We start from the raw sequence: 6328 nt of genomic DNA on the forward strand, positions 1-6328 counted from the left end.
CCAGACTCATCAAGAATAGGAGATAGAAGACACAAATAAATGAAATCAGAAGTGAGAGGAGTAGTGACACCTGACTCCACAGAATTACAAAGGATCATAAGAAAATACTAAGAGCAATTATACACCAACAAATTGGACAATCTGGAAGAAATGGACACATTCCTAGAAACATACAATCTCCCAAGACTGAGTCAAGAAAACACAGATAATCTGAACTGACCAATTACTACAAATGAAATCAAATCAGTAATCCCAAAACTCCCAACAAACAAAAATCCTGGACTGGAGCCTCAACAGATAAATTCTACCAAATATTCAAAGGAGAATTAACAGCAATTTTTCTCAAACTATTACAAAAATATCCAAGAGGAAGGAAAGCCCTCAAGTTCATTTTACAAACTATTATTACCCTGATTCCCAAATCAGAGACATTACAAAATATAAAAAAATTACAGGCCACTATCCCTGATGAACATAGATGCAAAAATCCTCAACATAATATTAGGAAACCGAATTCAACAATATATTAAAAAGATCATACACCATGATCAAGTGGAATTTATTCCTGAGATGCAAATTTGGTTCAATATCTGCAAATCAATTATGATACACCATTATTAACAAATTGAAAGATAAAAATCATATAATCATATCAATAGATGCAGAAAAAGCATTTGACAAAATCCAGCATTCACTTATGATAAAAACTCTCAGCAAAGTGGGAATAGAGAGAATGTACATCAATATAATAAAATCCATATACAACAAACCACAGTTAACATCATACTCAAAGGGGAAAAGCTATAAGAATTTTCCTTAAGATCAGGAATAAGACAAAGATGTCCACATACTACTATTATTCAACATAGTATTGGAAGTCCTAGCCACTATATCAGACTAGAAAAAGAAATAAAAGACATCAAAATTGGGGGGTGTTGAGGGGGAGAAGTAAAACTGTCATTTGCAGATGACATAATACTGTTTATAGAGAACTCTAAAAGTTCCACCAAAAACCTTTTAGAGCTAATACATGAATTCAGTAAAGTAGCAGGATACAAAATTAGTATTTAGAAGTTGGTTGCATTTTTATACACCAATGAGGAACTATCAGAAAGAGAAATTAAGAAAACAACCTCATTTAATTGCATCAAAAACAATAAATACCTAGAAATAAATTTAACCAAGGAGGTAAAAGACCTGTACTAAAAAAATTATACATCAATTAAGAAAGAAATTGATGATACAAATAAATGGAAGCATATATTGTGCTCATGGATAGAAAAAAAATAACATCATTAAAATGTCCATACTAGCCAAAGCAATCTTTAGATGCAATGTAATCTCTATCAAAATACCAATGGCATTTTTCAAAGAACAAGAACAAGTATTCCAAAAATTTATTTGGAACCATGAAAGACCCTGAATAGTTACTATAATCATAAGAAAGAAGATAAAGTTGGCGGTATCATGCTACCTGATATCAAACTATACTACAAGGCTATAGTAATCAAAACAGCATGATACTAACATAAAAACAGACATATTGATAAATAGGACAGGATAGAGCCCAGAAAAAAGTCCATGCCTATATAGTCATTTAATCTATGACAAAGGAGGCAAGAATATACAATGAGGTAAAGACAGTATATACAATAAATGGTATATACAATAAACTGAACAGATATATGCAAAAAAGATAATAAAACTGGACCATCATATACAAGAATTAACTCAAAATGAATTAAAAATTTAAATGTAATACTAGAAACCCTAAAACTCCTAGGAGATAATAGGCAATAAACTCTGACATTGCTCTTAGTAATATTTTTTTCTGATATATCTCCTCAGGCAAAAGAAATAAAAGAAAAAATAAACAAATAAAACTACATTAAAGTAAATCGTTTTGCACAGCAAAGGAAACCATCAATAAGATGAACAGACAGCCTATTGAATGGCTATTTGCCTATGATACATTTGATAAAGCATTAATATCTGAAATTTATAAAGAACTCATACAACTCAACACCAAAAAAATCAAACAATCCAATTAAAAAATGAATAGAGGACCTGAATAGGCATTTTTCCAAAGAGGAAACACAGATGGCCAATAGGTATACGAAAAGATGCTTAATGTCACTAATCATCAGAGAAATGTAAATTAAAACTACAATGAGATATCGCCTCACACATGTCAGAATGGCTATTGTTAATAAATCAAAAAACAATTGTTGGTGAGGATGCAGAAAAAGGAGAACACTCATGCACTATTGTTAACATTGCAAATTGTTACATCTACTATGGAAAACGGTCTGGATGTTCCTCAAAAACTTTAAAATAAAACTACCTATGACCCAGCAATTGCATTTCTTGCTATTTATCCAAAGAAAACCAAAACACTAAATTTGAAAAGACAAATGCACCCAATGTTCACTTCAGTGCTATTTACAATAGGCAAGACATGGAAATAATCTAGGTGCTCATCAATAGACAACTGGATAAAGATGAAGTACATATATACAATTTAATATTACTCAGCCATAAAAATATAAAATCTTACCATTTGCAATGACATGGATGGACCTAGAGGGTATTATACTAAGTGAAATAAGTCAGGCAGAGAAAGACAGATACCATATGATTTTACTTATATGTAGAATCTAAAGAACAAAATAAGTGAACAAACAAAACAAAAACAGACTATCATAGAGACAGAGAACAAATCGATGATTGCCAGATGGGAGGGGTGTTGAGGTGCTGGGTGAAAAAGGTGAAGGATTAAGAAGTACAAATTGGTAGTTACAAAATAGTCACAGGGATGTGAAGTACAGCATAGGGGAATATAGTCAATATATTATAATAACCATGTGTAGTGCCAGGTGAGTCCTAGAGTAAATGAGGGAATCACTTCATAATTATTTATTTGTCTAACTACTATGCCACACACCTGAAAATAATATAAAATATTGAATACCAACTCTAATTGAAAAATAGAAATTAAAAAATAACAAAGTAAAATTAAAAAAATAAATTGCCACTCACTCCTGACTCCTAAATATTAATAAATGAACAAATAAATAAAATATTTTTACATAATGACAGTCTTCTAAGATATGGCTCCCTCATATAGCAATATAGTAATATGCTGTAATAAAAGTTAGATGAATGTAGTCTCTCTCAAAATACTTATTATACTCTACTTACCCTTCTCGTGATGATGTGAAATGATAAAATGCCAAACTTATTCTTAAATCGGTGTCACTTCTTTCAGGGGATTCTTTGCTGAAGTCTTGATGTAGAATCAATGCTTTCTGGCACAACATAGTCAATCAGAACATGTTTTCTTTCTATGTCTTCCATTCACAATTTAATGCCTTTCTTATCTTAACTAAGCACTTATCATGCACTGTGGCCATAACTTTTGCAGTTTGAGGTGTGACAGCAAAACTAGCACAAGTTTCTTTTTCCTTCTCCATAATTTCATGGATAGATTAATTCTTACCATAGATCCTAGCAATCTTACAGTACAATTTTTTTCTCTTTATTAAGTTGAGTACTTTCACCTTTTCACAAAAAGAAAGTACTTTATAGCTTCTCTTTGGCATATCTGAATTACCAGCATTACTACTCCCCCAAAGGCACTTTGGGGCCTTTATGAAGTAAAATAAAGATTACAAGCACTGCAACAACTTAGAGGGCTACTAGTGACTAACGTGGGGAGCATATCCAGTGTGGAGACACTGATAGATGATGAACTATGTCCTGGACAAGAAAGAGGAAAAACCATGTGAGATTTCATCAGCTGCTTAGAATGGTGCACAATTTAAAACAAATGAATTATTTATTTCTGGACTTTTCCATTTAATATTTTGGACCACAGTTGACCACAAGTAACTGAAACCATGAAAAATGAAACCACGAATAAGGGGGAATGACTGTACTTTGTTTTAGTAGAGTTGTGAAAGATTCTTAAATATACCAAAAATATATCCTTGGGTGGTGGGAATCCAGATATTTTTGTTTATTTTTGTATTCTTTCCAGAAGCTTCTAATTAGAAATCAACTGCTTATCAGTTTTGTACGATTTATTCATTTGATATTAACCAGGCAACTTTTTGCTATATTATAATTCTTTAAACTACAATAACAATGGCTACACAATATTCCATTATAGGAGTCCTCATAATTTACTTAACAGATATCATACTTTAGTCGTTTTTGTTGTTTCAATCCTCCTGCCCCCAGGAATGTGTATCTGTATGTGCCCTTCCTGATATTTCATAAAACAAAGTCCTAGATGCTGAATCACTGGGTCAAGGATTTTGAAAAATTTGAGAAGTTTCTTGTTACATACTACCAATTTACTTTTTATAAAGATTAAATTATCATTGATATATATGAAAATGGCAGTTTTTCTTACTACTAGATATTAGTATTATTGTAAAACATTCCTGAACTTGTGAAAGAGATCAAGTACTAGAAGATGATAAGGAAGATTAGATATCTGGATATTGCTTTCATCTCGGGTTGCATTTATTGGAGGTTGGCATCATTTCAAAACAGAGCAGACATTGTCTAGACTCAGAGATCACCAGTTCAAATTCATGAGGAGTCAGGCAAGCAATTTACACATCATGGAGGTTTTAGGTAGCATAAATGTACCTGGCACTAGTGGAGGGAAGAAATGCCAAATTGCAAATTAAAATTTACTTAAGCCAAAACACCTTTTCTCAATTCTGTTTTTTCTCAATCACAGAACTTACAGATAGGAAGATATTTTAAATAACTTAATTCAACTTGTGCATGATGGGGTAAATTCTCCTGAGTGGGGTCTCAATTCCTACACCAAGAGAGGGAGGGTCCTTGCCTACATACAGGAAAGAATCTAAGCATATGCCAGAATTACAGACAAAAGGAAATTTTATTAGAGAAAGAATAACACTCCACAGACAGAGACATGGCCTCCTCTCAAAAACAGAGAATGAGAGAGAGAGTCCCCAAGTGCTTGAGGAATTTTGTTTATATCTGTTTTCCTCTCTGGATACTGTTATGCAGCCTTAATGGCATAGGGAAGTAGTTGTTAGTAATCTCAGCAGGAATCTTCCTGTAGGTTCCCTGTTGTCTCATTGTCTGATGATCAGCCAGGTTCCCATGTCTAGCAGCTTGTATCTGGATGCAAACTGGTTTATTTTATTTTATTTTTTTAGGCGAGGCAACCCTTGGTTGACCTCACAGATTGCAAGGATGTTGTCAGTTTACAATCCCTTATTTTTATTTATTATTATTTATTATTATTATTTTTTAAATGCTAGTTTTTTTTTTCATACTATATATACATAATTTTTTTAACATTTTATTTTTTTATTTTCACCTTTCCCCCTTCCGCCTCACTTCTGGTAACCACTAGTCCATTGTCCACGTCCATGAGTCTCTGTTTGTTTGTCCTGTTCATTTGTTGCTTTTAGGTTTATATCCCACATATAAGTGATATCATGTGATTTTCAACCTTTTCTGTCTGGCTTATTTAGCTTGGTATGATTATTTTAAGGTCCATTCATGTTGTTGCAAATGGCAGTATTTCATCTCTTCTTACGGCCGAGTAATATTCCATTGTATATATGTACCACAGCTTCTTTAGCCAATCATCTATCGTAGGACACTTTGGTTGCTTCCATTTCGTGGCCACTGTGAATAATGCTGCTATGAACATTGGTGTGCAAATATTTTTTCGAATATGAGTTTTCAAGTCTTTGGGGTAAGTACCCAGTAGAGGGATTGTTGGATTATATGGTAGGTCAATTCTTAGTTTTTTGAAGAATCTCCATACCACTTTCCATAGTGGCCATACTAATTTGCAGTCTCTATTTTTTTTGATTTTTTATGCCTCCAGCACCTGGTCTTCCTAGGTGGTCTCCCATCTAAGTACTAACCAGGCCTGACCCTGCTTAGCTTCCGAGATCAGATGGTATTGAGCTTGTTCAGGGTGGCATGACCATAGATACAACATGGTTTAATATTTAGTAAATTTGTGTAGTTCTTATATCTCTTCCCTATATCACAACAACTTAATATTGCAAACAAAGAAATACAATCCAGAAAATTTTAGGATTATAAGAATTCACAGAGTCATAGGTAATGGTAGAGCTAAACTAAACTTCGGGCTGGCTGACTCACAGTTCTAAGTGCTTTTTACTAAACAGTGCTTTGGTTTGGCTTTGGCTTAGAATCGTGGAAATATGCAGTTACCCACAAATCCTGAACATTAAAGGATTCAGAGAAACCCTAAAGGAAATCAAGTTGTTTACTTGTAAATTGTAAATTATTTTGAGTA

The 6328-nt window shown here is 33.0% G+C and overlaps 1 pseudogene; it reads right to left on the minus strand.

Annotated features, from left to right (window-relative positions):
- Positions 1-5878: 5878 nt before the first annotated feature.
- Positions 5879-5997, minus strand: LOC111746963 (annotated as a pseudogene).
- Positions 5998-6328: the final 331 nt, after the last annotated feature.

Source organism: Pteropus vampyrus, unplaced genomic scaffold, assembly GCF_000151845.1.
Source record: "Pteropus vampyrus isolate Shadow unplaced genomic scaffold, Pvam_2.0 Scaffold206, whole genome shotgun sequence".
In the NCBI taxonomy this organism is placed as follows: Eukaryota; Metazoa; Chordata; class Mammalia; order Chiroptera; family Pteropodidae; genus Pteropus; species Pteropus vampyrus.